This window comes from Lagenorhynchus albirostris, chromosome 3, assembly GCF_949774975.1.
Source record: "Lagenorhynchus albirostris chromosome 3, mLagAlb1.1, whole genome shotgun sequence".
NCBI classification, from domain to species: Eukaryota; Metazoa; Chordata; class Mammalia; order Artiodactyla; family Delphinidae; genus Lagenorhynchus; species Lagenorhynchus albirostris.
The window spans coordinates 118,937,540-118,962,363 of NC_083097.1; the positions used below are offsets into that span (position 1 = coordinate 118,937,540).

Sequence of the window (24,824 nt, forward strand, 5' to 3'; positions counted from 1 at the left end):
AAGCGGGGGGCGGGGGGGGGCGCGGAGAGCATTCGTGCAGAGCACAAGCCTGAAGCCAAGCGGAAAGTCCACAGCAATCGGAGCCCCTTGGAGGAACGGATGCACTCACCTCTGTACTTTGGTTCTGGGGCACTTTCTTTCTGGGTGACGGCAGCTGCGTAGCCTACAGCATCCACACTGTCCTACCAGGACCGCTGCAGGCAGGCCACCGCGGGAGGAAGGGCGTGGCCTTCACCAAAGGAGGCAATGCCCTTATTCCCCTGGAGTCCAGGCTGTTGGAGCTGCTTGTTCTCTCTCTCCTGCTCCCTCTCTGATGTGTATGGAGCTCAGGGAGCCCCCAGAGAAGGGCCGTGTGCACACCACACACCACACCCGCCCTGATGCAGGTGGGCTCCGCAGCCTTGGGGAGCCTGGGGAGTGCGTCGTCAGGCCACCCTCATGGGGTCCCTACCAGTGCGGCTGGTGTACCCACAGAAAGCCCAAGGACAAGCACTTGTGTATTTATTTCTCCCCCTCTCATGTGATCTTATTTTTGGACCAAACACAAAAGCTATTTGGGGGCTGGACAGCTGCCAGGTGAAAGGGCAGTTATCTCATCCAACTTGTCTCCATGCCTCTCTCTCAACTATGTCCCTGTTACCTTTCCACATATAAGGCAGAAGGCGGGGAGGGGGGCTTGCTCTGAACCTTACTTTTAATATATCTGAGCTATTAGTCCAAATTACTAACTTTATTTTAACCAGTTCATCCCCACCCTTTGAGGTTTCACAGACTATCAATCTAATGAACAAAGTCACTGCTTTTCTGTCTGAGGCTGGTGGGCATGTCCTACAGTCAACACGCATCTGGCCGTCAGAGACCCTCTTACCAGCACTGGGTGGGACCCCACCCCTGGAAGGCACTTGTGAGCAATGTGGAGGAGTGAGGCTCTTACACTGAATCACACTGATTCTGGCTGTTTCCCCTGGCTGTTTCTGCTTCTAATTCCTAGGCGTGTAAAACTGAAAATATTTAAAAAGCTTGGGTTTTTGCCTCTGGTTCTTCCTCTTCAGACCTGAATGGGAAGCTTTGAAACCCTCATGCCTGACAAAATGCCAATTCCATATCATCTTCGCCATCACCACTGTCATTTCTTGAGCCCTTGCTAAATGCCGTTTTCATGCTGAGCTCTCTTCTCGCGTTTGTCTCATTTATCCTCGCAACAGCTCTGTGGGGAAGGTAATCCTGTTCCTATCTGACAGCCAGAGAGGCAGAGGCTGGGGAAGGTGAGCTTGCCAAGGAGAGAGATCCCAGCCCCCATCATCTGACTGAATAGCAGGAACTTTCCGTCACTTTGCTCCCTGTCTCCATAAATTATTGACATTTCACTGTTGTTTTCATTTTATAAGAAGAATAACAAAAACCTCACACTTGATTCAGACCCATGACTTCAATCCTCAGTTTCTTTTCCCAATCTCAGTTCTTGAAGGGAAAAAAGAATAAGGTTTTCATCTGTTTACAGTCCCAGGCCCTGATTCTAGGTACAGGATGGAGAGTCTCTGGCCTCCATTCTCCGTGGAGCCAGTTTCCTATGAATAATTCACTGTGCAAACACACACACACCAGAGAGGACTGGGTGGGGCCGCCCAGGCTGTGGTCCTCACTGCATCCAAGGTGAATTGCGCTTTCTGTCTGCTGCCTTGAGGGAGAGCCAGGGAGATGGAGCCCAGTAGCTTGTCCAACACTGCCCTCTGCTGGCCACTAGCATGCATTACCCCTAGGATGGTGGTCTTCAAGACTTTCCAATGGGCTCACCAGGGATTATTTTTAGAGAACCAATTTCCAGGTTCCCAGTTTCTTTAGGTACCTTTTCCTAAAACTGATTTGCCTGAGAACATGTCTGTGTTCATAATAATCCTACCTTTACTGGAAAGCATACCCCTCACTCTTCAAAAATCTTACTAAGGAACCATAACCCTGAATGTAAAAATTTCCAGGTCCAGGTTCTCAAACTGGAAGCTTCCTTTAAAAATTTAATTCAACTTCCCTTCATAACTAATTAAGGCAGTCTTTAATTGAACAACTTTGTCTCTTCCATCCCTTGAATTTGAGGGAGAGTACCGTGAAAGTTGTAGAGAATATTAGAAATAAAATTAACAGATTAATAGGTACATTTAAAGAATATTGTCACAGTTTAAATTTTTAATTCCAATATTTACAATATGCTGGAAGCTATTATCTTGAATCCATATTAACTTAGTGGTGAACGTTTAATGTCAATTTTTAAATGTGAGTATAAGTAACATTTTTCAGAATTGTTTTAGAAGGCACAAGGGCAAAAATGGGTGAATCAGTCAGCCCTTGGCTTTTATCCATCCATCCATCCATCCATCCATCCATCTTTCCACCCATCCAGCCAACACCCATTGAGCATCTACTATCTGTCAGGCATTGTTTTGGGCACTAGACATAAAAATGGTGAGCAAAAACTGACATGTGACATGCCAAATTCTTACTTATGAGTCCCTCTAGGGAATTGAGTGAGGGGAAACAGATTAACTTAGTACTTTCTCAAATAAATGTAAGAATTCACATTTGATAAGTACTTCCAAGGAGGGGTATTCAGTGATGAGAGAACGTAGAATGAGGATTGTATGTTACGAAGATTGACCTAACTCATGGTGGAGATGTTAGGAATAAAGTCTGAAGCCAGAAAAAGGTATTCAGCAATCTCTATGAAAGGACTGTGAGAACCCAGGAAGAAAGGCCATTTTAATGTGGGAGGATTGGTGAATAGGATCAACCTTTGCAGAGTCAGTTGTTTTTAGAAAGGGCCTTTGCCCTTACACAAATACAGTCCATATTTAAAAATCACTGGGACCAAATTTTCCCCAGGGAACATTTGGCATTTTTGGTTGCTGCAGCTGGGGTTGTGCTCACGGCACCTAGCGGGTAGAGGCAAGGGATGCTCTAAGCCTGCTGCAGTGTTCAGGATAGTGCCCTCCACAACAGATTATCCAGGCTAGCCCTAAAGTCAGTAGTGTTAGAGTTGAGAAAGCCTGTTATAGATGGGGGCAGGGCAGGCCTCGTCCACGTGTCTGCAGTGGATGTGGACCTATTCATCCATTCATTCATTCGACAGGTGCTTATTGAGTACCCACTATGTTCAAGACACCATTCTGGGCATAATCGAGGCATACCAGGCACCCCCTAACCAAAACTGTCATCTCAAATGGCCTACCTGGGTGTGTTCCTGTTACCCAGCCTAAACGTTTCACCATTAAAATGGTGGCAAAACTGGTCTTGCTGTCTGTAGAGAAAGAGACAAAAATCTATGGATGTGATTCACGATATGGTTGCTGCAACATGGCAAGAGTGAAAACAGCCTAAATGTCTGTCAAGAGGGGAATAGCTACATCATCTGGTACATCCGTACAATGGTATACTGAGCAGCCAATAAAAAAAGAAAGAGGCAAATTTCTTTGAGATGACACAGAAAATAACTATGAAGATATTAACTGGAAAAAAATTTTCGGAACAGCAGGTTAAATGAGATTGATCTGAGTTGTGTTTTTAAAATTGGTTTTTTGTGTGTGTTTGCTTGTGCACGCAATTGTTGGGAAAAGTCTCACCAAGTTCTTAAAAATGGCTACCTCCAGAAAGTGGGAAAAAATGTGTAACACGTTCATTGGGAAAAGTTCCCCACCTAATTCCCTCCTTTCACACCAGTTAGATTCTCCCCAGTTCATCCTCTCAGTTACCACCAATATTCAGCCGCTCACCAACTTCTGGAGAACATTCAAAAAACTTCCAGGATAGTATCCATTCCTTATTATTAACCCAGGGTCCTTCAGAACTTGCCTCCAGGCAGTCTTTATGGGCTCTTCTTGGGAGCCGCTCTTCCTGCGACAGCCCTGTTCCCACCCCACCTCCCCAGAGCTTAAGTCATAGTGAACTCACCAGGACTTGTCACACCGTACTCTTTCAAGACAGGCTCACCTCTGTGCCTGAAAAGTAATCCTTTTCTTTTTCTGCTTGTATTAGTCAGGACAGACCAGGTTATACGACGTTTATAAATAATATCCAAATTTTAGTGACTCAAAGTAACAAAGGTCTGTTCCTCATACATCAACGTTGACATGTCCATGTGTAGGTTGGCTGGGCAGTTCTGCTCCATGTCATTCTCAGTTGAGGGCCCAGACTGAGGGAGGTCCAGCCCTCAGCTTACAGGAAGGAAAGGGGAGAGATGGTTACTGTTACACTAGCACCTGGCAGTTACTCCTACTCACATTTCATTGGTCAAAATGAGTCTTATGGCCACACCTAACATAAAATGAGGTGGAGAATTTTAGTCCTATTATTTGCTTGGAAGGTGAGGAAGTGAGAGTCATAAATATGTGGGGAACCTGAATTCTATTAATTGCTCGGGGGGCTTCCCTGGTGGCGCAGTGGTTGAGAGTCCGCCTGCCGGTGCAGGGGACACGGGTTCGTGTCCCGGTCCGGGAAGATCCCACATGCCGCGGAGCGGCTGGGCCCGTGAGCCATGGCCGCTGAGCCTGCGCGTCCGGAGCCTGTGCTCCGCAATGGGAGAGGCCACAACAGTGAGAGGCCCGCGTACTGCAAAAAAAAATAAAAATATATAATTGCTGGGTGCAAAATATATACATATATAAAATATATATATGTATATATCTCCACGAAGTCAGGTTTACTGATCATGTTCAAACAATCTATATCCTTACTTATTTATCTGGTCATTTCTTGTGATTTTTGTCCATCTTAGTGTCATATGTTTTGAAGCCACATCATAAAATGTATACAAATTTTATAATCACTCTATTTTCCTTGTGGATTGAAATTTTAAAAATTATGATGTATCCTTCTTTAGCTGTAGTAATGCTTTTGGCCTGAAAATATGTTTTGTCTGATATTAATATATACTATAAATATTAATATGATTTTGCTTAATATTTATGTTTTGTCTACCCTTTACTTTCAACATTTTAAAACTAGTATTTTAGATGTGTTTCTTATAAACAGTATATAGATTTTTAAAATCCAGCTCAATACTCTTTGACTTCTAATTGATGTATTTTGTTCATTTACATTTAATGAAATTACTGATATATTTGGATTCAAATCTACCATCTTATTAAATGTTTCCACTTGTCACATGCTCTACGTTCTTTTTATCCTCCTTTCTTTGTTTGCTTTTGGAGTGGCTAAATATTCTGTTTTACCCTCTCTTACGTTGCAAGTTATATACTTTTTTTTACTGTTCATTTAGAAGTTATCCTAGAGATCACAATATGTATCTTTGATTTATCAAAGTCTAATGTTAATTAACACTTTTACCTTCTTCCATAGTAATACAAGGACCTTAGAACATCTTAGTTCCATTTACCCCTCCCTCCTTACTTATGTGTACTTGTTATACATTTTAACTTTTTAAATCCCCAGTGGACATTGCCCTGTTGTTTTGTACAGTCTACTTCATTTGGATTTCCTCAAATTAATCTCTGCATTGTTCTTCGTTTTTTCCTGCACCTGTAATCTGTCATATTAAATCATTTTCCTTTCCCTTAAAGAACATGCTTTAGTGTCTGCTGCTGGTAAAGAATCCTGAAAATGTCTTAAATTAACCTTTGTTATTAGAGGCTCTTTTCACTGGGCCTGGAATTCTAGGTTGGTACTTCTTTTCTTTCAGCCCTTGAAAGATATTTAAATTCTACTAATTTCTAGCTTCCATTGTTTCTGTCAAGAAGCAAGCTAACAGTCTATTCCTTTTTTCAAGTAATGATAGCTGCTTTTAACGTTTTTTTCTTCTCTTTGTCTTTGGTTTTCATATACTTTACTATGACGTGTACCTAGGTGTAGTTTTTATTTATCCTGCTTGGGGTTCCCAGGGATTCTGGGATCTGTGGCTTGTTTTTCGTCAATTTTGACAATTTCTCAAATATTTTCTCTTCAAATTATTGCTCCTGCCCTATTCTCTCTCTCATCTCCTTCTAGAACTTCAATCCTCACTTTATCTTCCACATCTCTTATTCCCTCCACTGTATGTTCCATCCTTGTGTCTCTCCATGTTTCATCCTGATGTTTTCTTCTAACCGACTTCCCAGTTCATCACTTCTCCCTTTGACTGTGTCTAATCTGCTTTAAACCCATCCACTCAGCTCTTTACTTTTGTTATTATATTTTCAACTCTAAATTACTATTTGATTATCTTTCAAATCATTATTGTCCCTTTTTAAAAAAATTTCCAGTTCTCTGCCATATTTTTAAATCTCATCTTTTATCTCCTTTGCACAAAGTCTGTGTCCAGTAACTCCAAAAGTGGAATTCTCTGGGATTGTTTCTATTGTAGTTGTTTCTGTTGGATCTTATTCACGTTGTCTTGTTTCCTCATGTGTCTCGGTACCTTCAGACCGAATTGTATGTGAAAAATTGTTAGTAGAAGTAAAGTGAGACGTCATGGTGTTATCTTCCTCCAGAGGTACGGTAAGTCCCCTACATATGAACAAGTTCCGTTCTGAGAGTGCGTTCATAAGTCCAATTTGTTTGTAAGTGCAACAAAGTTAGCCTAGGTCCCCAACCAACACAATCGGCTATATAGTACTGTATTGTAATAGGTTTATAATACTTTTCACACAAATAATACATAACAAACAAACAAAAAATAAACATTTTTAGTCTTACAGAACAGTACCTTGAAAAGTACAGTTGTACAGTACAACAGCTGGCGTACAGGGGCTGGCATCGAGTGAACAGGCAAGAAGAGTTACTGACTGGAGGAGGGAGAGGAGGTGGGAGATGGCAGAGCTGAAGGATCGTCAGCAATAGGAGATGGAGGGCAAGCTGCAGTTTCACTCACGCCTGACGCTGATGGCACAGGATCTGGTTCTTTGCTGGATTCAATTCTATCTACCCTCTTCAAAAAATCGATCCAGTGATGTCTGGGTAGTAGCTCTTTTTTTTTGTCATTGTAGATGACACAGTAGCACTGGATTGCATTCTGAACGACTGCTGCAACCCTTGTGTACCGTTCTATGTTCAGGTGTGCCTCCTCACACAGAACTAACTTAGGTGATTGGACACACGAACGCACGTTCGCATCTTTGAAACTTTGCAACTTGAAGGTTTGTTTGTAGCAGACTTACTGTACTTACGTTTGCTTCTGCTAGGCACCTGGGGTTACTAGCAACCTGGTCTGGCCAATCTGGCCTTAATCCAGTTTGAAGCATTAAGCTCATTGGAAGCTGGGTTGGGACTCTGCAAAATCTGGTTATTTTCAGTTCACCGAGTCTTAAGGTGCAATTTCAGGGTCTTTGTCTAAAACGGGGAGTTACAGTACCCCGGCTCCTTCGGTGGGCACTGGATCCCACCGTGTGTCCCCTTAGACATGCAGAGCTGCCTAGGTGCTGCTTAACCTCTCAGCTTCTTAGTTGTCTCTTCCTGAGGCAGCAAATATCCCGAGGGGGAAAGGGCCCCCAGTTGTTGGGCTTGTCTCCCTGAATGGCCATCTTTTCCCGGAACTTGGTTTGGCAATTCTTCACGATCTTCTTAAGGTTTTGGTGCCTTCAGGCTGATTTTATTCTTATTTTGTCCAGCCTTTCTAATTGTCCCCAGCAGGAAAGCAGACCCCGATGATCTAGTCTGCCGTTACCAGATGGTAAGAAGTATAAATGTAGGAAGTTGTCCAGGTGTTTGGGCACGTGCACACCTTCTGTGAGTGGTGGGCACTGGGGTCAACCAGAAAGCATGTGCTTATTTTTGCCTTATGGGGATGAAAGTCTCATGTTGCCAGATTTTCCGGTTTTTTTTCAAGAGAAGTAGGAAATGTGGGCTTTTTAAATGTGAAATCCCAGTTTTCAATGGTGGTTAAAAAAAATTAACTCTCATTGAGCCACACAAGGTCCATCTGGGGTCCAAACCGAGCCCACTGGATACCAGTTTGAAATAGCTGGACTGCAGTCTGTGTTGATGGGAGAAGTGGGGTGAAGGGTGGCTCTCCTCTACCAGTAAACGCTAGCCTCCAGCGGTCCAGGCTGCCTTGAATAAACACCAGGCCCTCATACAAAAAAATAACTTTAAAACCACTTTATGTCTCTACGGAAATCTCTTAAAAATGCCAGGGGGGAGGATGGATTCCAATCATAACACCAAGAACATTTCTGAAAAGCCGTCTCCCATCTCTCTCCCAAATCCTCCTCATGGCAGCTCAGCAGCTACTCCAGTCCCCCAGAATTCATCTCTTTAATTCCTCCCAGTTCAGCCCATCCCTGGCTCTTATCTCCCTTCTCCCCCTTCTCACCTTCTGATCTGTTCTGCTTCTTCCATTAGGTGATTCTCCGTCTTTGCTTCAGTGACCCCATCAAGGCATCTGAGTCACAGCACCACACAGTGCAGAACCCCTTCCCATGGTTTCCTACCTTCTGCACGAGATAGGCTCCAAAACTTCGTGGGCCAAAGCTAAATCCTCCTTCACAGGAAGTGGGGGCAGGGAGAAATGGTGCTGTCAATACTCTAAAATATGTGTGTTTTTCTGTCCCATCAGCTATGCCATCTGGGATGGGGTGAAGCCAGGACAAGACGTCATTTTGCAAAGGAGGCAGAGCCCATATCAGGGTGCCTTGGCACCAGGGTGAGTTTTCGGGTGGCTGCCATTTCCTTGTCACTTACGTTCTATTGAAAGGACAGGGTCCCACCCAACCCACCACCCCTCCCACAAACGGGGAGGGAGAAGCCAGAAGGAAGAGAAATCAAAGTGGACTTTTTCTGATGTGTCTAAAAATAGAACGTTGGCAAAGCCTGTCACAGAATACAAAGTATTTGATAAAAATAGCATCTGTTGAGCTTGGAACTCAAGCTAGAGAGGCATGGAAATGAAATTTATTCCTTCCTTTAGTGTTTCCATATTAGTGTAACAATTCTGTCTCTCTCTCATTGATGAGGGTTCAGATGCTGCTCTCTGTGGCCAAGTGGCTTCCTTTCCCAGGGTCTGATGGTGGAGGGGGTGCTGGCCGAATTAAAGAAAGCACTAGACTGGGAGGGTCATGGGTCATGGGTGTGGGTCCACCACTCTCACACCCACCCTTGACTTTGACTCACAGTGTCAGGGCTCACTTACGCCAGCTTGTGAGTTTTCTAAATAAGCCAGTGTTGCTGACTCACAGAAGCCTGAATAGTAATAATAACTGTGTAGTAGTATTACTCCCCCAGAGGGAGGCTACTTGCCATTTTGGCAAGTCCACAGAGGCTGCTGTCTCCCTTCCCCGCCCCCCAAGCAGCTCCCCAAGGTGTCTGGGGCTCACATTCTCTTCCTGCTACTGAGGATCCCACAGGGTTGTCCCTCTCAGGTCAGGATGGGATTCAAGACCTGCCCTTTCTCAACGCACATCCTATAGTCCAGGGAATTACTAACCACAGGGACTGTCGCCTCTCATCAGCTCTCCCAGATCCCAGCTCCCCAGATGTCCTGCTCTCTGCTGAGTGTCCTTTACTGAGAAGCAAAGCTGAGCCAGTCTAATAATAAATGAGAACAAGGGATCAAGTGGCCCCTTTTAAATGAGCTAGGTTTTTAAATTAGTTCTTTTAATTGTGGTAAGATACACATGACATAAAGCTACCATCTTAACCATTTTTAAGTATACAATTCAGTGGCTTTAAGTACATTCCCATTGTTGTGCAGCCGTCACTGCCATCCATCTCCAGAACTCTTTTCATCTTCCCCAAATAAACTCCTTACCCAGCAGGCAACAACTCCACATTCCCCCCTCCCCCCAGCCCCTGGCAGCCACCATTCTACTTTCTGTCTCTATGGATTTTACTACTCTAGATAGCGCATGTGGATGGAATCATACTGTATTTATTGTTTTGCGACTGGCTTATTTCACGGAGTATAATGTCCTCAAGGTTCATCCATGTTGTAGCATGTATCAGAATGTCCTTCCTGTTTAAAAAGGGCTGAATACTATTCCATTGTATGAACATACATACCACCTTTTGTTTATCCATTCATCCACTGATGGACACTTGGGTTGCTTCTACCTTTCGACCGTTGTGAATTATGCTGCAGTGAATGTGGGTGCTCTCTTCCTGCTTGTTTTGACCCGTTTGTATTTTAACGGGATTTTTAAGGAAGGTAATCCAAATGGTGCAATATTTCAGGGATCTGAGGCTGACCCCTTGCGAGCTGTTTTAGGTGGAGACAGATGTGGTGCTCTTGTATCAAACTATGTCTCGTGCATATGGGGCTGCCTGGGGATATGTGATCTGGTATCGTGTGATGTGTGCTTTCCTCACTGACAGGGATAGGAACTTATGTCCAGTGGAAGGAAAATGTTTCTGACTATAAACACTTCTTAAGCTACTCGGCCATGGGAATCTTGACAGAGGTTGATTGGCAGACAGTGGCGGTGGGAAGTGATGGGGTGATGCAGATGCAAGAAAGCTTTGATATCAAACCAGCAAACATGTGTCCCCCACATGGGCTTCAAACACCTGCCTTGTCCTGATTCTTGAGGGTCCTTGCTGATTCACATCCACCCCCTCCCCAAGATCTCCTGTATCTTTAACTCTTACTTTTCCCCCCATCAGCATTGCAACATGCTCAAGTGTAATGGAACAAAACTGCAAAGCAAATCATAACCTCCCTCCCCACCCTCCACCCCCCCCGAGCCCTATCACACTTCTTCTCCCACCCTCTCTCCCTCTCTTCCTCCTGGAGACCTGTCTTCCCTCCTCACTTCCACATCCCCACCCCCACTCACTCCTAAACTCATCACACTCTGGTGCCCATGCTCTCCTGGCTCTGGGTTCTGACATGACCTTGTTGAGCCTCCTGATGTGACCTCCTGACGGACCCGAGTCTCAGCCCCCTCTTCAAGGCAAGAGCCCTGCATCCTGAGTGGTCCTGGCATCTTGCTTCAGAGGCAGTCCCTAGAACACCAAGAATTTTATATTTTATTGATGTATTAATTTTTATTTTTACACAGTTTTTAAAGGTTACACTCCATTTACAGTTATTACAAAATATTGGCTGTATTCCCCGTGTTGTACAATACATCCTTGAGCCTGTCTTACTTCCCCACCCCTACACTTCCCCTCCCCACCCTTTCCACTGGTAGCCAGTAATTTGTTCTCTGTATCTGTGAGTCTGCTTCTTTCTTGTCATACTCACTAGTTTGTTGTATTTTTTAGATTCCACATATAAATGGTATCATACAGTATTTGTCTTTCTCTGTCTGACTTATTTCACTTAGCATAATGCCCTCCAATTTTTTGTAGCTTAGTAATATTAACTTGTATATATTAGCCACATCTGCTTTATCCGTTCATCTGTTGATGGACACTTAGGTTGCTTCCATATCTTGGCCATTGTCAATAATGCTGCATTTATCTATCTATCTATCTGTCTATCTATCTATCTATCTATCTTCCCCATCAAGAGAATGAGATGTAATCCAGAACCACACCCTTACAAACTCAGGAATAAAAACAATATTTGCAAATCACTTTTCAGACAGTGGAGTGTAGAGATGAGGCAATCACCTCTATCATTAAACAGATTTTGATACAACTCCCAGTTCTGCTAGTTGCTAGCTGGGAGACCTTGGGCAAGTTTCTTAAATGCTGTGCCTCCTCTCCTCACCTCGAGATGCAATTTTAGTTGCACCTACCTGGTAGGACTATTAGGAAAAATAAATAAGAAAATGTGTGTCGACGGAGCAACTAAGCCTGTGAGCCACAACTACTGAGCCCACGTGCCACAACTACTGAAGCCTGCATGCCTAGACCCCGTGCTCCGCAACAAGTGAAGCCACTGCAATGAGAAGCCCGCGCACCGCAACGAAGAGTAGCCCCCCGCTCACCGCAACTAGAGAAAGCCGGCGTGCAACAACGAAGACCCAACGCAGCCAAAAATTAATTAATTTTAAAAAAAGAAAAAAAATGTGTGTCGAGTGCTGAGCACAGCGCATGGCTTATAGAAAGCATTTCATAAGGATGAGCTCTTATTACTCCTTTTTAATTGGTGTAAGTTGACCTTAGTACTTAAGTCTGTTTTGCTTTTCATACCTGTAAAATTTGAACGAACAAATGTGCTAAGACTAAGGGGTTTATTGCAAAATTCTCTAGAGAATAAATGCTTTCCTAAGAGATCAGAAACGTTTACTAAAGACTGCATGAGAACTGCAGGGAGAAACATCATCTAGAGGCTGCTGAAAGGCAGAGTCCCTGAATGAGGGTGAACATTCCTAGATGTTGGGAGATAAACCAAAAGACTCGAGAGTGTAATTAAACGTATGCCTCGGTGATTAGCGTCAGATGAGATGAATGATCTCTATCATGCAAGTACAAACACAGACTGTGGGAAAACAGCCACTGGAAAAGCTATTGGAACTAAAATTAGATGATAGCAGTCTGGCCACCAGATGAGGAATCTACTGTTTGATAAATTTCACAAAACTGTAGCCCTCATTTTAAAATACGTAGAGATATTCCAAGAACAGATTGCAGGGTCCATGAATAGGTATAGGGATCTGATAAAATAGCTGAATTGTAGGCAGAAATTGAAGGACATTGAGGTGACATTGACACATGCTGCTCCACACATGGAGGCTGGAGGGTGGCTGGACTGAGGTGGAGAGTCTAGTCCTGTGTGATGCTGTGTGGCAGCTGGGGGCATGTGTGGCTCTCCAGTACCTGACCTGTGGCTGGTGGACGCTGAGAGGTGCCGCGAGTGTAAAAGACGCACAGCTTTCAAAGGCTGAGTAAAAAAAACAACGTGAAATGTATCAACAATGTAAAAAATATTAGTTGCATGTTAAAATAAGTTTAGATGTAAATGTTGGGTGAAATAAAAGATACGAAAATCAATTTGACTGTTTATACTATTTTAATGTGGCTTCTAGAAAATGTAAAATTACACACGTGGCTTGTATTTGTGAGTTGCTTTATATTTTTACTGGACTCTGCTGGTTGGTTCAGCTCCACACTCCCCTTGCACCACCCAGATCCAGCTGGTATTAACCATGACCTTGGACAAGTTATTTAAAACCCATGGAAGCTTCAGTTTCCTCATCAGTAAAAGAGTGGTCGTAGGAATTAAAGGGGGTAATTAAAAAGCATTAACAGTGTGCCTTGCCCCAGAGTAGGTAGTCTACAAATGTAAGCTATTCTTTTCTGTTAGTTAAACTCACAGAGCTGGAAGTTTCCTATAGGTCAGTAGCATTACGTATTTAAGGCAATACTAGAGGATGCCATCACAGTCTACCAAATGAGAGAGGAAAATCTGCCTACCTTTTAGAGCAGCGGTTCTCAACTGGGGACGTCACATCTGGTGATGCCTGAGAGGGCTGCTACTGGCCGTCTAGTGGGTAGAGGCCAGGGATGCTGCTAAACATTCTACAACATACAGAATAACCCCCACCCCTAAAAAACACACGCACCAAATTATCACGTCAAAATATCAATAGTGCCCAAGGTGAGAAACCCTGAATTAGAGGCTCTTGGTTATTTGCAACTTACACTGATTAATGGTCAAGGTCTAGAAAATGTGTGGCATAAAGAGAAACTACAAATGCCACCCAGGTGCATGCCCCCCAACCAGCAGCATCAGTATCGCCCAGGGAGTTATCAGAAGTGCAAATTCTCAGGCTCCATCCCAGTCCCGCTGAATCAGAATCTCTGGAGGTGGAGCCCCAAAATCTATGGTGTAACAAGCCCTCCAGCTGATTCTAATGTACTGTGAAGTCTGAGAAGCCTGCTGAGCTGACAGTTTCCTGGTTACCATCTCCTGCACATCCCAGGCCCGAGCAGCAGGTGGCAGCAAAGCCTATAAGGATGTTGTAACGCCTGTGAGAAGCTGCGTGCTTGCGATGAATCAGTTGGTAACCGAGCTGGGTGCCGGAGTGTTTGTACACTAGATCACAGTTAATAATGCCAGCTTTCTAATTTCAGGAAAGTCAGAGGGGAAGTTGTTCATAATCATCCTAAGGTTCTTTCTTAGTCATATAGTGTTTCCAGGGCTTTGAAATTATTCAGTTCTAACGTCTGTTACAAAGGCGTCTTCTCCAACAGAGAATTTAGCGAGTAATCCGGTTTGGACTATTCTCCTAAAATACTTCTCACCCTATAAAATCCCAAAGCCATGAGAATAAATCATTTCTGCTGTCCCCAGGCAACTTTGGGCCAAGTATTCGACCCATCGCCCGCCTTAATGGACCCATGGCCCCTCCTCTACACGTGGACCAGATCTAGTGAATGATGAACAGCTCACGTTTCCCAGGATCTTTTGTCCAGCAGGTAAAACTAAATTTGTTCAGTAATCTTTATTAAGGGTAAGAGCGAGTAGGTTACAATTCAGGTAATTTTCCATTTGTGCCACATGGGGGCGCCCTCCACATTGCCATGGGCATCCATGGTCCGGGTGAAGGCATTGAAGCAGAAGGTTGAGTGACCTGCTAGGCAGTGAAAGGGGGGGAGGCGGTGAGGAAACAGTTACTTTTCTTCTATAAAGTAGCTGAGTGATGTGGCTTCACTCAGACCGCAGCCCTGCACTCTAGAGCTGGGTTTCTCAGAGGGTGATCCCCGGTCCAGCAGCATCAGCATCACCTGGGAAGTAGTTAGAAAAGCAAATTCTTGGCCCCATCCCAGACCAGCTGCATCGGACGCTCTGGAGGCGGGGCAGTGATCTCTTGTAATAAGTGGCTCCACCCCCTCCCTCCAGGTGATTGCGCCGCAGGCTCTAGCTTGAGCACCACTGCTGTCTAGTCTGGAGCATCTCCCTAGTTACTGGCTGGGACACAAAACCACGTTGCTATCTGATCTCATCACACTTCTGCCAGGAGGTGAAATCTAGGAGCCCACCTTCTTGATGCCCAACGTCTTCTTCAGGTCACTTACCTGAGAACACCTGAGGATACTGAGGTCAGTCACTCTGCATGAACCTGTGGAATCCCTGGGCTCTGAGGGATATAAGAGAGCGTTAAGTAGGGTTTCCACCCTCACGGAGCTTCCACTCTCCTGTAGGAGATGGGATTGCCACTGGGAACCAAAGACGGAGAGGGGCCCAGAGGCTGTATTTCTGGCTACAGGGGGAGGCAGCATGGAAGCACACAAGTTCCCTTCTCTGTCCTTGGCCTTCCGTTCTCTCCTGCTGCTGCCGCAGCCTGTCCTTCTCTCCTTCCTGCTCAACCACCTGCCCTAGGGTTGCCCTGTTCTTCTCTTCCTTTTCCCCCAACCTCACACACCTCTTGTCCTATTTCTCCCACTCCATTCTGGTTTTGTTTTAAATCACAAAAGTCCGGGAATAGGTCCATCAGGGACGGGGACCCCAAGGGGCAGGGGGAAAGGAATGAACCGAGTGGACAAGGGCAGATTTCCATGTGGGGTAAATCCCGAGAGCCCCTGACTGCACTGGGATCGTGGTTGCTCTTGCCCCAAGCGCTGTGCAAGCCTGGGGGAGGGAGAGGACTCCAGGATGCAGAGTATGGGAGAAGCTTGGGGCGGGGTGTGGCTGGACCTGAGCTTAGCTTTGGCAGGGGCTTCGGGTGAGCAGAAGGGAGGGAGGGCCCGTGCCAGCCCAGTACCAGGAGGATCTGGGGTGTGATGGGGAGTCCTGGGAAGTGAGGCTGGATGAGTCCCCAGATTGAGGAGGTGACAGTTAAAGTTTGAGTTTGATGATGGAAGTACGAGGGAGACATACTAGATTCTTGAGCAAAGGAGAACCGTGCATAAGAATAAATTGTTATTGAGAAGGCATCACCTATGACAGGGGTCACAAACTCAAATGCCTATTTTGTGAAGCGGGCCAGGTAAGAAGCAGTAGGGCGTGGGGAGGGGGGGTGCTGGGGGAGCTAGAGAGCTGGTGTTTGCTCTTAAATGAGCAGTTATTACACAAATCAGGACAGTTATCACCATGGGGAAGTAGAAGCCCAGAGCTGTCAACTCTTCGTGCTTCTCAAGAGAAGGCAGAACTCTGGATTTTTGCTTAACATGAAGTTTCTTAATTTTTAGATACGGCAGCTAAGTACAAACTTGAAAGTCTGGGCCTCTGGTTGGCCAATTCTCACCTGTATATTTTTTCTAACTTGGGGGTTTGTACCATAGTCTCAAAATACTATCTCATTTCTTCCTAGTTTCCTCCCTCACTCTTACTATCAAATCCATACATTATGAACAAAAAATAAATATAACATTCACCAAACATTAACAATGTGCTCCTTTAAATGCTTCACGTGGCTTATCTCATTTAATCCTCCCACAACCCTGTAAGATGTTAGTCCCATGTACAGATGGAACACAGTGTCAGAGAGGTGAAATCAGTGGCTCCAGGTCACATAATTACCAAGTGGAGGAGCTGGGACTCAAACCCAGGTGGTCAGATTCCTGAGTCATGTATTTAACCTGTGTGCCTTTCCTGTGTAGTTTTTGTTACCATATATCTGTCCTGTTTTTCTCCCTTCTGAGCATGAGTGATATTCGTGAGGTTACGCCTACCTTCTTGTGTTAAAATATCAGGCCTGCTTTTTTTTATTGCCTATACCCTGATGCATAAGGCATGTGAGTCAGTTCTGGTCAGTCTGACAGACATGTATTGGGAACCCATCATGTGCCGTGATGGAAGGGGATGGGCACCAGTACAACGTCACGAAGCCATTTTAATAGGGGATTCTGACAAATAGAAATGCCACCTGTCATAACATGGGATATCACATTGGGACAAAGGCATTCTCAGTATGCAATGAGGTCACACTGTGGAGTCGTGAATGTGGGGAGGGGGTGGGTCAGGGGTGTCTTCCTGGGAGAAAGGTTGTGGAGCTGAGTGTCAGAGAACTCTGAGTGGCACCAGGGCTCGAGAGGCCAACCAGCGGGCGAGCCGCAGGGTGGAGGGAAGATCGAGAGAGTGGTGACAAGGCTTCAGGAGGAGCCAGGAGAATCTGCCTAGGAGGGCTGATAGATAGGAAGAAGGGCCAGTGCCAGAGGGCGCAGGGTGGATGGGCTGAGGGGCAGAATGCATAGAAAGAGTAAAGGTTTGATTGTAGAGTGAAGAGATCAGTGACCCACCTAAAGGCAGGAAGAGGACATTGCCTCAGCTCAGCCTGGCACACAGGAAGGGCTGACCGTCCGGCAGCCTGCTGTATCTCTTATTGGTCGTGGCACCTTAGGCAACCTGCTTTGCCTCTTTGATCCCCAGTGTCCAGTGTCCTCATCTGTAAAATGGAGTCCCTCGCTCATATAGTTTGGTGAGAATCGCATAAGATGCCCATGCCAGCTCTAGCCCAGTGCCTAGCCCAGGGCGATCACTTAGACAATGTGAGTTAGATTATCACTGTAGGCACTTGGTAAATGTTTGTTGAATGAATGAGCGAGAGCAGTGGCTTAAGCATCCCCAGTGACACCCGCTGGAGGTGGGAGATCAGGACAGGAGCTTAAGTTTAAGAATGACCCATGGGCTTCCCTGGTGGCGCAGTGGTTGAGAGTCCACCTGCCGATGCAGGGGACACGGGTTCGTGCCCCAGTCTGGGAAGATCCCACGTGCCGCGGAGCGGCTGGGCCCGTGAGCCATGGCCGCTGAGCCTGTGCGTCCAGAGCCTGTGCTCCGCAATGGGAGAGGCCACAACAGTGAGAGGCCCGCGTACTGGAAAAAAAAAAAAAGGAATGACCCATGATTCCACTTGTCTTTGACTGGGAAATGAGGGTTACATTCATTTGAATGAAACTTCAGTTTTATCATAAACTCCAAATGAAGCCGTCTGGTCCCCTTGAGAAGCATCCCACCTAACAGGCAAGTCTGACCACAGCTTCTGCAGTTGAATCAGCCATAATTCAGTGCTGAGGCTGCTGACTTTCCCCAGTGGACTTGTCTGCATGCAGGCGAATCTGGCATTCCTGGAGGTTACATCGTTCCCACCAGGTGCAGTGAGCCCCTCCGACAGAGCACTCTCTCCAGGGCAGTTGCAGCAACCTGGCACCTGCCGCCGCCGCAGAGTCAGCCCATCAGGTGCTGCTGTGCAGCTGTTCAGGGTGAGCGCCAGACTCGCTGACTCTGGGTGATGGACAGAACAGCTACCGCCACTGCCCCTCTTGCTCCTGAATCATGGAGTGGCCAGTCTCCCAGCCAGGTGGGTGGCTCCAGGTGGCCACTTTCACCTTGAGAATTCCCACGAGACCCAGGAAAAGAGAGAAAAGCTGTGTAAAATGATCACAATCATACTTTCCATTTCTGTAGTCATTTTTGTTAAGGATCTCAACTGCTGGGGCACATGGGACTTCTTCTCCAGGGTTTCTGTGTCGACAGCTGTCGTACCTTGATTTTCAGCGGGTGATGGGTGCCCCTGGACGAAGAGACCTCAAAAATGAAAGCCTGGCTGCTTTTTTCTGAATGAAATGCTTTCTGTGGCAGCGGAGCCCCAGCTGTGTGCTGGGTTCCTCTGTGGAGAAGGACACACATAGAGCTGCAAGTTCTGAATCGGTAGGTGGGTGGCCACACCCAGACCCCGGGATCCTTAACGAGCTCCTTAGGAGGTATTTCTCACAGTGTGGTCCGCAGGCTGCCTGCATCCAGTTTCCTGGGCACTTGTTCAAAAATGCAGGGTCCGGCTTCCCTGGTGGTGCAGTGGTTGAGAGTCCGCCTGCCGATGCAGGGGACACGGGTTCGTGCCCCAGTCCGGGAGGATCCCGGATGCCGTAGAGCGGCTGGGCCCGTGAGCCATGGCCACTGAGCCTGCGCGTCCGGAGCCTGTGCTCTGCAGCGGGAGAGGCCACAAGAGTGTGAGGCCCGCGTGCCGCAAAAAAAAAAAAAAAAAAAAAAAAACAGAAAAAAAATTGCAGGGTCCTTGGTCCCACCCCAGAATCACTTAAATAGACAGGGTGCGGATGGCTTCATGTTTAACAGGTGACTTTAACCACAGGTCCCTCAGCAATTTGAACACATTTACATTTGAGGACTGCTGCATAAGTGATGCTGATGTACCAGGACACTTGGAAAGCCACTGCTCTACAACAATTAAGCTTGAATTTCTGTCCCACAGACCCTAGATTTTTTTTTCCTGGTTCAACTAGATTTCCCTCAGCAACTTAGGCAAGTGTTGGCCAACAGAACACAAAGAAGCAAAGAAAGTAGAAAAGTCATGTAATCTGAGGCCATGTTGAGTCTGAGGCCAAGAAATTGTGATGGAAAAACACCAGGGCTCCTCACCTGGCCTGTGACAGAGCCTTGGTGGGCGAAGGGGAGTGTGTGAGAACTTTCAGAAAATGGTCCACACCAACCTGTTCTTTTTTTTTTTTTTTTTGACGGAAGGAGTCTTGTATTTTATTTTTATATTTTTTTAATTTTAATTTTATTGAAGTATAGTTGACCTACAGTGTTGTGTTAGTTTCAGGTGTACAGCAAAAGTGATTCAGTTATACATATACTCATTCTTTTTTAGATTCTTTTCTCATATAGGTTATCACAGAATATTGAGTAGAGTTCCCTGTGCTATACAATAGGTCCTTGTTGGTTATCTATCCTATATATAGTAGTGTGTATATGTTCATTCCAAGCTCCTGATTTATCCCTCCCCCACCCCCCGTTTCCCTTTTGGTAACCATAAGTTTGTTTTCGATATCTGTAAGTCTGTTTCTGTTTTGTAAATAAGTTCATTTGTATCACTTTTTTAAATTAGTTGCCACATATGAGTGATGTCATATATTGTCTTTGTCTGACTTACTTCACTTAGTATGATAATCTCTAAGTCCATCCATGTTGCTGCAAATGGCATTATTTCATTCTTTTTTATGGCTAAGTAATATTCCATTGTATATATGTACCACATCTTTTTTTTTAATTATCTCTATTTTTTTTACATCTTCTTTGGATTATAATTACTTTCCAATGTTATGTTAGTTTCTGCTGTACAACAAAGTGAATCAGGTATATGTATACATATATCCCCTCCCTCTTGAGCCTCTCTACCACCCTCCCTATCCCACCCCTCTAGATGGTCACAAAGCACCGAGCTGATCTCCCTGTGCTATGTGGCTGCTTCCCACTAGCTAGCTATTTTACACATGGTAGTGTATATATGTCAATGCTATTCTCTCACTTCTTCCCAGCCTCCCCTTCCCCACCATGTCCTCAAGTCCATTTTCTACGTCTGCATCTCTATTCCTGCTCTGCCACTAGGTTTATCAGTACCGTTTTTCTAGATTCCATATATATGTGTTAACATATGCTATTTGTTTTTCTCTTTCTGACTTACTTCACTCTGTATGACAGACTCTGGGTCCAGCCACCTCACTACAAATGACTCAATTTCATTCCTTTTTATGGCTGAGTAATATTCCGTTGTATATACGTGCCACAACTTCTTTATCCATTCATCTGTCGGTGGACATTTAGGTTGCTTCCATGTCTTGGCTATCGTAAATAGTGCTGCAGTGAACACTGGGGTGCATGTATCTTTTCAGATTATGGTTTTCTCCAGATATATGCCCAGGAGTGGTATTGCTGGATGATATGGTAGTTCTATTTTTAGTTTTTTAAGGACCCTCCGTACTGTTCTCCATAGTGGTTGTACCAATTTACATTCCCACCAGCAGTGTAGGAGGGCTCCCTTTTCTTCACACCCTCTCCAGCATTTATCATTTGTGGCTTACTGACATATCATTATTCTTTCTCAGTTGTATGTTTTTTTTCTTTTGTATAACAGCTTTATTGAGAGCTAATTCATATACCATAAAATTCACCCTTCTAAAGTCCACAGTTTGGTAGATTTTAGTATATTCACATGATTGTGCAAACATCACCACTATTTAATTTCAGAACATTTTCGTCATCCCAAAAGAAACCCCATACCCATTAGCAGTCACTGCCCAGTACTCTGTCCCCTCAAGCCCTTGGCAATCAGTCATCTACTTCCTCTCTCTATAGATTTGCCTATCTTGGACATTTCATAAAAATGAAATCATATAACTTGTGGCCTTTTGTGTCTGGCTTCTTTCACTGAGCATGATGTTTTCAAGGTCCATCCATCAGTATCGGTATTTCATTATTATGACTGAATAACTTTCCATTGTATGGATATGCCGTAATTTGTTTATCCCCTTATCAGTTGATGGATAATTGGGTTGTTTCCGCTTCTTGGCTATTACGAATAGTGCTGCTGTGAACATTCATGTACATGTTTTTGTGTGAACACATGTTTTAGTTATCTTGAGTATATACTTCGGAGTGGAATCCTAGGTCAGGGTAACTCTATGTTTAATTTTTTGAGGAACTTTAAAGGTGTTTTCTAAAGCAGCTGTACCAATTTAAATTCTCACCAGCAAGGTATGAGGATTCCAATTTCTCCAGATACTCAATAACACTTGTTGTTGTCTGTCTTTTTGATTGTAGACATCCTAGTGGGCATGAAATGGTATCTCATTGAGTTTTGATTTGCAGTTCCCAGAAGACTAATGATGTTGAACATTTTTTCCTGTGCTTATTGGTCACTTGTGTATCATTTTTAGAAAAATACCTATTCAGATTCTTTGCCCATTTTTAAAAGCTTTTTATTTTATATTGGAGTATAGCCAAAGCACCTCAGCCACACATGTACATGTATCCATTCTCCCCCAAACTCCCCTCCCATCCACATAACATTGAGCAGAGTTCCCTGTGCTACACAGTAGGCCCTTGTTGGTTATCCTTTTAAAATATAGCAGTGTGTCCATGTCAATCCCAGACTCCCTAACTGTCCCTTCCCTCCACCCTTCCCCCCACCCCCCGCCCAGCCCCGGTAACCGTAAGTTCATTCTCTAAGTCTGTGAGTCTGTTTCTGTTTTGTAAATACGTTCATTTGTATCATTTCTTTTTAGATTCCGCATATAAGCGATACCGTACAATATTTCTCTTTCTCTGTTTGACTTACTTGACTCAGTATGAAAATCTGTAGGTCCATCCATGTTGCTGCAAGTGGCATTATTTCATTTTTTTTCCTATTCTTTGCCCATTTTTAATTGGATCATTTGTCCTTTTATTTTTGGGTTCTGAGAGTTCCTTGTGTATTCTGGATACAAGTGTCTCTCTGAAATACGATTTACAAATTTTATTCTCTATTCTGTGGGTAGTCTTCTCCTTTCTTGATTATGATCTTTGAAGAACAAAGTTTTTAATTTTGATGAACTGACATATAAGTTTGGGAGCCATCGGCATACAGGTGTTACTTTAAGCCACAAGACTCCATAACAGCCTCTAAGACGTTAGTTTAATAAGGAATTAAAGGACTGGAAGAATCTAAGGACTTGCCCATCATTCACAGGTCCCAGATGTGAGAAGACACCAGCAAGGGAGAGTAAGAAGGACCCCACTCCCACTTTCCCTCTTCTGTCAGTTTCGGAGTGTTCATCTCTTTCCAGGGTGGTGACAGAAGATTCAGATTTCTTGTTCATTTGTTAGGCAGTGTCTCAATTCTCTCCTTTCAGGCCAGGTGCACTCCAGGAGCCTCTCCCATGCCAATAAGGAGCGCTTTTTCTTCCATGATGCTGATCAGATGACCTGATGGTTTCAGCCCATAAATCTCTATATGTTCTCACCTCAGATTACTTTGCTTTCACACAAAATGGGTCACCACATGCATCACTTGCAGCTGTACCAACTGAGAAGATTTTCTGTCTCCTTCTCATCCATTCAAGGCCACCCTTGAATGTGGCTATATTGCAGCCATTTGCATCCATTTTGGCCTTGTACCTGGCAACCAGGCCAACTCATCTATAAAGCCAGCTAGGCCTTCTTCCCCTGCCTGCAGCTGATCTAAAGGACACCCAACATGGCATAGGTGTGAGCTGGAGAAGGGATGCTTGTGCACCTGTGATAGGTGACCTGGGGGTCTGGATCCATGCAGCTTGGTCCCAAATACACCATTTCCAACTTACATGGTACTGCTGCTGGGCCCACCCCACTCTGTGACTTGGTGGATCTGACAGACCCCAGCTCATAATAGGCAGTTGTAGACTGTCTCTGCTGGGACCCAGCAACACAGCACGAGTTGTTTCTCCAAAGGTGTATGCTTGTCTGCTGTGGATTGCTCGGCCCTGCCTTAGAATCCTGGAACTGCATCGTGATTCTCCCACTGGGTCTGTCAGCAATTTGTCTTTTACTTTAGAGGGGATATTCTGATACATCTCTGACCCTTGGACCCCTAAAAACTTCACAGTGGCTCTGACTTGTCCCTGGATCTTCACAGCGTTAGTATCCTGCTCTGTGTGATGCACTTGTCTTCCTGAGTCTTCCAGTGTCTTGTTCATCCTGTTCCTTCTCTTCCTGTCTCATCAGTCTGTTGCCATCAATGTAATGAATCAGTGTAATCTTAGTTCCATGGGATGTCCAGGTGGTCCAGATCTCTTTGGACTGTATTATGACAGAAGGTGAGAGAGTTACAAGAGCATGGAAGCAGAACTAAATAAGTGTCGGTTTTATGATAATGTGAACTGTTTCTGATCTTCTTTTCTAACAAAAATAGAAAGTGTATTTACCAAATCAAGAGCTGCGTACCATGTACTTTAGGCCTTATTAATCTTCTAGAATAAAAATACCGCTTCCAGCAGAGTAGCTGCAATCAGGGCTACTAATTGGTTGAGTTGCAGCAATCTACAGTCATTTTCCAGATCCATCTGGTCTCTGCAGGGCTCTAACTGGCAAATTAAGTGAAGATACAAGAGGGACCACCATCCCTGTATCTTTTAAGTTTTTAATGGTGATATTCATCTTTTCCATCCATCCAGGATGTATTGATAGTATTTTTTATTTACATTCTTGGCCAGGAAGGAGGGGCCACCTTCAGAGGTTTCCATTTGACCTTCTTCACTATGATAGCTCCTATGCCAAAGGCCAAGGACCCAATACAGGTATCCTACCAACTGCTGAACTTATCGATCCCAATTTTACACTCGGGGATGGGGGAAATGATCACTGGGTGGTTTCACAGACCCAGTGGACCTACCATGAGCCAGACGTTATACCATGATTCCATTTATAACTGGATCCCTACAGGCCACTACTCTCTAGGGGGCACCATGATAATGCTTTGTGTCTCTGGCTATCATTGTCACTTCAGATCTGCCCAAGGGTCTCTTAAATATCTGGATATTCCCATTTTCTTAGTGTACAATAACCTGAGTAAATGTTCTAGTGTGTACTTGCCATGTACAAGTACACACTACTTGTACATGTTGCTGGGTCCTTTCTGTTAAGGACCCGTCTACCTCTTCAATCAGCAGGTTCTGGATCTGAAAATGGACGTGATCCGGAAACTGAGTGAGGGACCATGACTCTTTATTGGGCCAGTTGCCCCCCATCTCCTGCTCCCCCACTCTTGCTTTGTTGTTGTTTTTATAAATGGTGTCCCTCTGAGATGCCCACCTTTTCTGCATCTAGGAATACCTTGCTCTGTCAGCAATCTCCACAACCCCCTGTAGGTCCGTCTCCCTTGGCTGCCCCTCCCAACTTGCCAGTGGTTACGATGAAAGCCAGCAGAGCTGGCTTCTGATGATCGATATCTGGCTTCTGTTACTTGAGAATGAGGGGTCATCCCCATGGATATTAACAAGCCCAGCTCTGTGACTGCCCCTCTGGCCTGCAGAGGAGAGCCACCACTAAACTTCATAGTGACGCTGAGTTAATAAGGTCCTGGCGGTCTTAGTTAATGGTGTGTCATCTGGACCCTCCCATGGAACAGTATCCTGTGATCCGCTGGCCTCGCATAATGGATCCGCTCCAGCATTCAGCTTCTTTATTCCTCCCTCTCCTGTCTTTTAGAGCAAATCAGGCATTTCCACTCTGTTCAGCGTGGCTCACTTACTCTCTCCAGCCTCCT

The 24,824-nt window shown here is 44.9% G+C and overlaps 1 protein-coding gene and 1 long non-coding RNA gene across 2 annotated transcripts in view; one reads left to right on the plus strand and one right to left on the minus strand.

Moving 5' to 3' along the window:
• Positions 1–461, minus strand: part of FGF1 (fibroblast growth factor 1) — a 102,552-nt gene extending 102,091 nt beyond the window's left edge. Inside the window, exon 1 of the mRNA XM_060143874.1 lies at positions 110–461. The gene's annotated coding sequence lies outside the window, so the exon portion shown is untranslated. The remainder of the gene's footprint in view (positions 1–109) is intronic.
• An 8,063-nt stretch (positions 462–8,524) lies between these two features.
• LOC132518504 (uncharacterized) overlaps positions 8,525–24,824 on the plus strand; it is a 33,403-nt gene continuing 17,103 nt past the window's right edge. The window contains exons 1-3 of the long non-coding RNA XR_009539901.1: positions 8,525–8,623; positions 14,162–14,286; positions 14,711–14,910. This is a non-coding gene — a long non-coding RNA (uncharacterized LOC132518504). The remainder of the gene's footprint in view (positions 8,624–14,161; positions 14,287–14,710; positions 14,911–24,824) is intronic.